Here is a 10,377-nt window from a genome sequence, read left to right on the forward strand (position 1 = left end):
GTTACTTTGATGCCGTATCACACCACCTTGTCAGTGTTATGTATATTCTGTAAAAATCAAATAAAAATATCTTTAAAAAAAAAAGGTGTCACATGATGTCGGGTTCCCCTTTCTCTCCTCCCTGAGTGTGTATTTAGAGGCGGAGCTCCTGCTGGAATGGCGGTCGGAGGCGGAGTCTAGGAGGGAGACTGACAGAACCCGCAGCAGACTTGCAGGAGTGAGCGAGGAGGATCCGGTTCCTTTACCATCGGAGATGAGGAGAGTGTGAAGGATGTTTGTGACTCTGGGAGCTGAAAAGCTGGGAGTCCTATTGGTGTGGTGAGGGGGAAGCACTACTAGGGGGCGCCCTCACCATCCCGTGTACAAGAGGTGGAAGAAGGCGGGGCTACACTACAGCCGCCATGTTTGGAAGGCGAAGCACTTTCATACCTTATCAACTTTTCACTGTTTGGTGGATTTTTGGAGTAAAATAAGTGGATTGAAGTAGATGCAAAGTGGAAGTGGTGGACTTGCAGAGAACACTATACTGAGCACACAATATTGTCCGTCTCCATGGATTTGCACAGGATTTGAGATGATTTCCTATAGCAGCAAATCTGATGAGATGAATGAAGTGGGTGTAAAGTGGAAGCAGGGGATCTGCAGGGAGCAGCATCTTGAGCACAAAGCACTTTATGTTGTGGATGGATTTGCACACGGTTCAGTTTCCTTCATTTATTGATAAACCCCATAAGACCAATGAAGTGGGTGTAAAGTGGAAGCAGTGGATGTGCAGAGAATAGGATTTGGAGCCCCGAGCTCTTTATCTCTGAATGTCTCCACATATTTGTAGTGTATTTGTGATGATTTCTGTGCACACACAATAGGACAGCGCTGTGACACATAATGCTCTCATGGGGGTAGGAGTAAAGGTGAGGTCTCACAATGGGGAATCCAATGGTGGGAATGTTGCATGCTGGACTCTCAGCTTACAGTGATGGTAGAAGAGGCTCATTGAAAGGTTTAAGGGTCTTGCTAGGAAGGAGCAAATTACTGGAAGAGTCTCTCCACGGCTGAGACTTATCCTACGTATCTGGAGTCTGGGATATGAAGAAGAGGAGGAGGAGAATCCATAGGTATGCTCTGAGGTTAGGAAGGAGAGGAGGACAATCCAAAGGTCTGCTCTGAGGTTAGGAAGGAGAGGAGGAGGATAATCCAAAGGTCTGCTCTGAGGGTAGGAAGGAGAGGGGGAGGAGGACAATCCAAAGGTCTGCTCTGAGGTTAGGAAGGAGAGGAGGACAATCCAAAGGTCTGCTCTGAGGGTAGGAAGGAGAGGAGGAGGACAATCCAAAGGTCTGCTCTGAGGTTAGGAAGGAGAGGAGGAGGACAATCCAAAGGTCTGCTCTGAGGGTAGGAAGGAGAGGAGGAGGACAATCCAAAGGTCTGCTCTGAGGTTAGGAAGGAGAGGAGGAGGAGGACAATCCAAAGGTCTGCTCTGAGGTTAGGAAGGAGAGGAGGAGGACAATCCAAAGGTCTGCTCTGAGGTTAGGAAGGAGAGGAGGAGGAGGACAATCCAAAGGTCTGCTCTGAGGTTAGGAAGGAGAGGAGGAGGACAATCCAAAGGTCTGCTCTGAGGGTAGGAAGGAGAGGAGGAGGACAATCCAAAGGTCTGCTCTGAGGTTAGGAAGGAGAGGAGGAGGAGGACAATCCAAAGGTCTGCTCTGAGGTTAGGAAGGAGAGGAGGAGGACAATCCAAAGGTCTGCTCTGAGGTTAGGAAGGAGAGGAGGAGGAGGACAATCCAAAGGTCTGCTCTGAGGTTAGGAAGGAGAGGAGGAGGAAGACAATCCAAAGGTCTGCTCTGAGGTTAGGAAGAAGGAGAGTATATATTTGTGAAAACCAGAAAAGGGAGTTCCAAGAGAAAGAAACCAAAGAAATGAAGCAGTTACATGTTTGCAACATTTTATAACAGAAACTAAGAAAACATTATTTTAGTTTTATTTTAATGTTTGGTCTTTTATAGCATAAAAATAAAATCCCAGAGAGGAATAAATCCCACCAAAAGAAATAGCAATTTGTGTGAAAAATGATACAAATGTCATATAGTACAGGGGGTTAAATGAAAATGACATTATGGCCACTAGATGGAGCCAATGATCATATGAAATAAGAACATGGCCATAACTTGTCACAGCTGGATGAAGGCTCCTCACATTCCTTCAAATTATGTTTTTTTTAAATAGACCTCCAAGTGTTTGTGAAATCTCCCACCACAAAATGTACTCATAGGTCAGGATTCCATTTTTATTCTTCTCCTGCCATCAATGGCCGACCCGGTCCCACACTTCATCCATGTCTTTGGGGGCCTCTGATCTCCTTATGAACTGTCTCTTCCATGATGAAGATCAGCCATGGAGTATATCTGAGGTGAATATCAGGGTGTGCTTCTTCCCCACATGAGAGCTGGGATGTCCAGCAACATTCATCTAGAAGACATTTCCCGCACTCAAGGCACTAATACACCTCAAGGGTTGTGTGGGACCCCTGATGTACAGGAAGACAGGACTCCAGTGAGGAACAATCACCTCACTCAGGACAGGAAAGTGGCTTCTCCCCCATGTGAGATCTCTGATGTCTGGAAAGATTGCACTTCCATGAAAAACATTTCCCACACTCAGAACAGGAATACGGCTTCTCCCCTGTGTGAGATCTCTGATGTGTGTGAAGATGGGGATTATTTGAAAAACATTTACCGCACTCAGGACAGGAAAATGGCTTCTCCCCCGTGTGAGATCTCTGATGTGTGTAAAGATTGGACTTCCGTGAAAAACATTTCCCGCACTCAGGACAGGAATACGGCTTCTCCCCTGTGTGAGATCTCTGATGTGCTTGAAGATGAGACTTATTTGAAAAACATTTCCCACAATCAGGACAGGAATACGGCTTCTCCCCTGTGTGAGTTCTCAGATGTGTGTAAAGATTGGACTTCTGTGAAAAACATTTCCCGCACACAGAACAGGAATTAGGCTTCTTCCCCATGTGAGATTTCTGATGCCTGCAAAGAACGGACTTATATGAAAAACATTTCCCGCACTCAGCACAGGAATACAGCTTCTCCCCTGTGTGAGATCGCTGATGTGTGTACAGACTGGATTTACTTGAAAAACATTTCCCGCACTCAGGACAGGAATATGGCTTCTCCCCCATGTGACATCTCTGATGTCTGTAAAGATTGGACTTCTGTGAAAAACATTTCCCGCACACAGAACAGGAATACGACTTCTTCCCCGTGTGAGATTTCTGATGTCTGCAAAGAACAGACTTGTATGAAAAACATTTCCCGCACTCAGGACAGGAATATGGCTTCTCCCCTGTGTGAGATCTATGATGTGTGTATAGACTGGACAAACTTGAAAAACATTTCCCACACTCAGAACAGGAATACAGCTTTTTCCCCGTATGATATTTCTGATGTCTGCAAAGACTGGATTTAAGTGAAAAACATTTCCCGCACTCAGAACAGGAATTCGGCTTCTCCCCCGTGTGAGATCTTTTATGTGTGTAAAGACTGGACTTATCTGAAAAACATTTCCCACACTCAGGACAAGAATATGGTTTTTCCCCCGTATGAGATCTTTTATGCGCATTAAGACCGGATCTATAATGGAAACATTTCCCGCACTCAGTACAGGAGAAGCTCTTCCCTGTTGGAAGGCCGGCCCAGTCCCGCAGAGTCTGAGGTTCCTCAGGATATGAGGAATCCGATGGTCCATCTACACTGGGTGGTGCCGGATGGACATTGGAGGGAGCCGGGTTTTCTCCTGGACTATACTGTGTGATGTCCTCATCTTCTACTTTCCAGTCTGGAGACAAAGTGAGACAATCCTCGGAGGTTTTCCTCATCTCCCGGCCATGGACTAAAATACAAAGACAGAGGATTACTAGACAGGAGCTGATTGGTTCCCCCAAACCAGGACTCCGCCCACATCAGGCAGCTTGGTCTCTGAGAAGCTTACAATTCCACCCGCAAAGGAACTAGGAAATGGCTCCTCTGATCTCCTACCAGGTCATTTCTTTATTCATGGACCTTAGTCAGAGAGTGAGGAAACAACCAGAACTGTCTTTTATAGGAGGGACAGTGATGAGGGGATTATAGGACGAGGGTCCCCACCCCCTCTATCACTCATCGCCATCTTCCCAACACAAGAAGTACTGCACTTCCTTATTTAGTCCATGATTTAGTCATGAAGAACAGCGGGGCTGAGCCCCACCAGAGGTCAGAGAGTGAGGATGGGGGGAGAACAACCAAGATGAAGACTGGACTGATCCTGAAGACCACCATCGTTGGGGTATTGACTCCTCCCTCATTATCACTTTCTGTTTAAGGGTCCAAAGTTGGAGGATGTTATCACATTATTATCACCATGTAAAAGTCTGTGCTCCAATCACATCATCCGATATAAAATGTCCAGCTGGGAGGAAATGGGTGTAACAAAAGAGAGTCCATATTATGTGTATATATAGCAGTGGGGGGAGGGGGAGAGCAGAAGTCAGCACTATGGAGTATACAACATAGAGTATATAGTGTAGAGGTCAGGAGTATGTAATGTACAACATAGAGTATATAGTGCAGGGGTCAGGAGTATGTAATGTACAACACAGAGTATATAGTGCAGGGGTCAGGAGTATGTAATGTACAACACAGAGTATATAGTGCAGGGGTCAGAAGGATGTAATGTACAACATAGAGTATATAGTGCAGGGGTCAGGAGTATGTAATGTACAACATAGAGTATATAGTGCAGGGGTCAGGAGTATGTAATGTACAACATAGAGTATATAGTGCAGGGGTCAGGAGTATGTAATGTACAACATAGAGTATATAGTGCAGGGGTCAGGAGTATGTAATGTACAACATAGAGTATATAGTGCAGGGGTCAGGAGTATGTAATGTACAACATAGAGTATATAGTGCAGGGGTCAGGACTCATAATATCGGTATTCAGTAATCAGTGGAAGTTTAAACATCTACTGTAGACAAGTTGCAGAGATCCCACACCGCTGCCTCCCATCTCCTGAGACTGCACTCAGTGACTTGGGTCTGAGACACTACAGACATATCCCTCCACCCGGCACAGCCAGCAGACCACAGAGCAAGGAACCCTGGGAGAAATGTTCTGTCAGAGATTTTACTCAGGCATGAGGAAGAAAACACACAGATCAGGTCCCAGATAACTCAACACCTATGGTGAAAATCATCATTTTGCTGCCAGCTGAACCCCAGAACCTCCATAAATCCAGTCTAGATACATAAATTGTGTCTGCAGCACAGAGAAGGAAGATTATCCGAGAGAAATCCAGGAATACAGGACGGGGAACACAGCTCAGGAAAGTGACCAGGGGATTACAGGCTGATATCACCCAGTCCCCGCCCTACTCTGGACCAATCAGTGAGCAGTATGGGTGGAGGAATGGATTTAGTGTTCATGACCCACCTGTGCTGATCTCTGTAGGAGTGTCCTCCTCTATAAATGTCCCCGTTATTCCATCCTCCTCCATAGACTGCTGATCATCCCTCACATACGCCTCTTCTTCTTCTGATTTCACCTCAAATTCTATATCGATTGGATCTCCACTCTAAATCAAGGAAATGAGAGAAAATATCATCTGTAAAATGTAAGATTTATGATTGTGACATCACACACAAAATCCACACATTGTCTCCCTTCACAGAAGCAGATCACATGTGATATGTGGGTACATTTCCCCTAAATACCGCATGCCATCCTGAAACTGTCCATTTCCTATCCCGTGTTGCGGTATTGACCACAAACACTGAACACACTCAGTAAATACCGCATGAACAGGCGTTACATTCACAGAAGGAAATAAAGAATGAAATGCATGCGGTCATTAATTAGTGGTGGAGACATGCGGCATTCAGGAAATGTGTACTGCTTGGTAAAGAGTGGGCGGCCGCTGGCATTATTATTATTATTATACAGTATTTATAAAGCGCCAATAGTTCGCTCAGCGCTGTACATTACACAGGGGGACAGAACATGTGACAGAACAATACCAATAGAATGCAAAACATGAGGGGATCGAGGGCCCTGCTCCTTGGAGCTTACAATCTAGGAGGGAGGGGATGGTGGCAGAGGAGGAGAAAGCTGTGGGGGATGGAGTGGTAGGAAGAGTGGAGGAGGTCAGCAAGTTAGCAGGGGGTGGGGTAGGCTTCCCTGAAGAGATGGGTTTTCAGGGTGCGCCTAAAGGAGAGGAGAGTAGGTGATAATCTGATGGGTTGGGGCAGGGAGTTCCAGAGGATGGGTGACACCCTGGAGAAGCTCTGGAGGCGGGCATGGGAGGAGGAGACCAGGGAACTAGAGAGAAGGTGGTCTTGTGAGGAGCGGAGTGTGCACGTTGGGTGGTACTTGGGGCAGTATGGTGGACGGCTTTGTACGTCAGTGTTAGGATTTTGAATTTGATCTGTTGGGCAATCGGAAGCCAGTGAAGGGATTGGCAGAGGGGGGTGGAGGACACTGAGTGGAGGCCGGTGGAGGACACTGAGTGGAGGCCAGTGGAGGGATTGGCAGAGGGGGGTGGAGGACACTGAGTGGAGGTCAGTGGAGGGATTGGCAGAGGGGGGTGGAGGACACTGAGTGGAGGCCAGTGGAGGGATTGGCAGAGAGGGGTGGCAGAGATGGAGCGATTGGAAAGGTGAATGAGTCTGTCAGCCGTATTCAGGATCAACTGAAGCGGGGATAGCCAGCGGCGAGGCAGGCCAGTGAGGAGGGAGTTTCAGTAGTCGAGTCGTGATATGATGAGGGAGTGGATGAGCTGTTTAGTGGTTTCTGGGGTTAGGAACGTGCGTATTTTGGCGATGTTGCGGAGTTGAAGTCTGCATGTTGTAGAGGTGGAGTCTGCATGTTGCGGAGGTGGAGTCTGCATGTTGCGGAGGCGGAGTCTGCACGAGCTTGTTAAAGATTGGACTTGGGGCTGGAAGGATAGGTTGGAGTCCAGAATGACACCAAGTACTCTGGCCTGCGGGGTGGGTTTGATGGTGGCATTGTTGGATGTGATGGAGAAGTCAATGGGGGGTGGTGTCCAGGCTGGGGGGAAGACAAGAAACTCGGTTTTGGAGAGGTTCAGTTTAAGGAAGTGGAGCGACATCCAGTCTGATATGTCGCTCAGTAGGTGTGTGATTCGGGCTGAGACCGAGGGGGTGAGGTGGGGGGTTGAGAGATAGATTTGTGTGTCGTCGGCATAGAGGTGGTAGTTGAAGCCGTGAGAGTGTATGAGTTGGCCAAGGGAGGAGGTGTAGATGGAGAAGAGAAGGGGCCCGAGGACAGAGCCTTGAGGGACCCCAACAGAGAGGGGGAGTGAGGGGGAGGTGGTAGCATTATAGGTAACGCTGAAAGAGCGTTGTGACAGGTAGGATGAGAGCCAGGAGAGAGCAGAATCTCTGAGGCCGAGGGAGTGTAGTTTTTTGAGGAGGAGGGGGTGGTCAACTGTGTCGAAGGCCGCAGAGAGGTCAAGGAGTAGGAGCACTGAATAGTGGCCATTAGCTTTGGTGGTTATCAGGTCGTTGGAGAGTTTGAGTAAGGAAGTTTCGGTGGAGTGTAGGGGGCGGAAGCCGGACTGTAGGGGATCGAGGAGGCATCCTTAACAACCAGTAAACAACATGGTTGTTAGGGAGCGAGCAGCCGCCGCCACGTCCTAACCAATAAATCTTAAAAAAATAATTACCGGCAATGAAATATTAAGAAAATGGCGTGGAGTTCCCCCTCGGGTCTGGTATGGATTTGGAGGGGGACCCAATGCCAAAATGAAAGAAATACATATCAGGGGGATATTATTTATTTTTGTTTTGTCAAAAATTTATTCCAGTGTTTTTTTTACCCTTTTTTGGTGAATGAATAGGGGTGCTATGTACTCTATACTCATTCACATTGTGGGGGGGCCAGGATCTGGGGGCCTCCATGTTAAAGGTGGCTTCCAGATTCCAATAAGCCCCCCACCCACAGCCCCCCACAACCACTGCCCAGGGATGTGGGGAAGGGACCCTTTTCCCATCGACATGGAGACAAGGTGCTTTTGAGGGGGGGCAGAGTGCCCCTGACCTGAAGCACCCACCCCATGTTGAGGATATGTGGCCTACTATGGTTCAGGAGGAAGGTGGGCACTCACTAAGGGTCTGGTATTGATTTTGAAGGGGGACCCACAACATTTTTTTATTATTTTGGCATCAGGGTTTCACTCAAAACCCATACCAGACCTGTCACAGCTGTCAGAGGGGAACTTGGAGGATGTCCGCTCCTTGTTTACTGGTTGTTGGGGACACTGGCGGCTGCCCTCTCCTTAACAACAAGCTATTTACAAGTGTTGCTATGGACACCAGTGGTAAATGACCCGCAGGCTTCACTACTAAAAAAAATAATGCAGCATCTTACTACATACTGGGATACGGGAAGATACCGCTTTGTGATTGGAGCCCATAGTCTCTACAAGTCCATGTTCTAGATTCTCCATCCCACCAACCTTGTAATAGTGAGGGATGGTGTGACCTTCCTGTGTGGAATCCCGGGAATACAGAGGACGGGGACATCTCTCTGGGGGGTTCCTGGTATTAGGTGGCTCCATCATATCCTTGTGTCCTTCTGAAAACTCCTCCATCACTCCATACTCCTCATCCTCCTCTTTATACTCTTCTTTAACATCAATATTATCATCCCCGAGGATTCCACTCTGAATATATAATAAAACATTCATTGTAACAAACATGCTGTGTATAAATCACAACTACCAATAATTGTCATCATCTACCTGATGATGGTGAGGGATGGTGTGACCTTCCTGTGTGGAATCCTGGGAATACAGAGGATGGGGACATCTCTGTGGTGGGTTCCCATGACTGGATCCATCTGTAGGAAACACACACACTGACTGAATCCATTGTTTCTATGTGTTTATCAGATGATGGGGGATCTAGGTGGATCCTCCGTACTGCTCTCTCCTTTACAATAAAGTCTCCTCTTACCCGGTGATGTGAGGGGCGGCTGATTGTCCATCATGACGTCCTTGTAGAGATCCTTGTGTCCTTCTAAATACTCCCACTCCTCCATGGAGAAATAGACAGTGACACCCTGACACCTTATAGGAACCTGACACACACAATGATACAGTCACCATCCAGACACATCCCTTGTCTGTTACTGGAGAATGTCCCAGAATTCCCGGCACCGCTCACCTCTCCTGTCAGCAGCTCAGTGATCTCTCTGGTGACTTCTAGAATCTTCTTCTTCTTTCTCTCTTCTATCAGGGAGGGAGGTGGAGGCAATGTGATGTCATATGATCTCCAGACTTCTCCAGATGTGCTGGTGCCAAGTTTCCTCCCCCCAGGGTCACTGCAGGTGTGGAGAAAAGCTGTGTAAGAGGGTATGGAGGAGAGATGAGGAGGAGATCCAGGAATCAGGAGAAAGGTCAGGGCAAGCAACAGACGAGCGCATCCAAGAGACCAAGCCGGGGTCACTACACAGAAAATCAATCCAAGGAAACAACAGGCAGGACGAGGAATAGCAAGAAGGAGCTGAGAGACAAATGAGAATATTGCTCAGCCAATGGGAGATGATCTCAGCATGACTTCCATCATGAAGGAGATGAGGGGGAGGGGAGGAAGTCACTGAAGGTGACCATAGATCCATGGAAATTCAGCTGGTTCAGCAGGGATCGCTCACATTTCCATCCATGTGTGGCCACTGCCGGATAAAAGCCACTCCCCCAGCGGCTGCAGCCAATAGCTTCAGTGCTGATCTGTGTATTCTGAGAGCGGAGGAGTCCCCCCATTGTCAGAATACAAGAGTGCAACGGGGAGGATTCCCCCATCCACCTCCAATGTGTGGATGGGGGAATCACTTCAGTTTTTATGGTCATCCCGCTGGCTGAACGATAAAACTGAACCATGTAGGCCAGCTTTGGGGGCAAATATATTATCAACTCCTCCCCCTGAAGGGGATAATCTACATATTACCTCCTCTGCTGCCAGATCCAGGAATGTCTCCTCTCTACTTCCTCCTGATTCACCTCTGCCCTGGAACTTCCTGTCTGTACCTGACATCACTTCCTGCCTGTACCTGACATCACTTCCTGTCTGTACCTGACATCGATTCCTGTCTGTCTTCCATAGAGACTTCCTGTCTGGGTAGAAATTAGATCCCCACCTTGTGGAGCTCAGAGGAACTGCAGCCCCGAGAAGCGTCTGGTAGTGTGACCCCGGCCTTGTGCTGGGTGTGTATGGACTGTAGATCCTTATAGAGGGGTCACCTCCACTCCCACCAAGGGGGACAGAAATATATGACTGCTCGGGGGAGGGATTTTGGCCCCTTTGATTTTGCAGTAACATT

At 47.9% G+C, this 10,377-nt stretch overlaps 1 long non-coding RNA gene across 1 annotated transcript; it reads right to left on the minus strand.

Annotated features, from left to right (window-relative positions):
- Positions 1–9,014: 9,014 nt before the first annotated feature.
- LOC149452134 (uncharacterized) lies at positions 9,015–10,117 on the minus strand. The gene is made up of 3 exons (XR_016314920.1): positions 10,005–10,117; positions 9,225–9,381; positions 9,015–9,138 (listed from the first exon to the last, which is right to left on the minus strand). It is a non-coding gene; the product is annotated as an uncharacterized LOC149452134 (long non-coding RNA).
- Positions 10,118–10,377: the final 260 nt, after the last annotated feature.

This window comes from Staurois parvus, unplaced genomic scaffold (genome assembly GCF_062004578.1).
Source record: "Staurois parvus isolate SC_StPar_1 unplaced genomic scaffold, SC_StPar_1.0 ptg000494l, whole genome shotgun sequence".
NCBI classification, from domain to species: Eukaryota; Metazoa; Chordata; class Amphibia; order Anura; family Ranidae; genus Staurois; species Staurois parvus.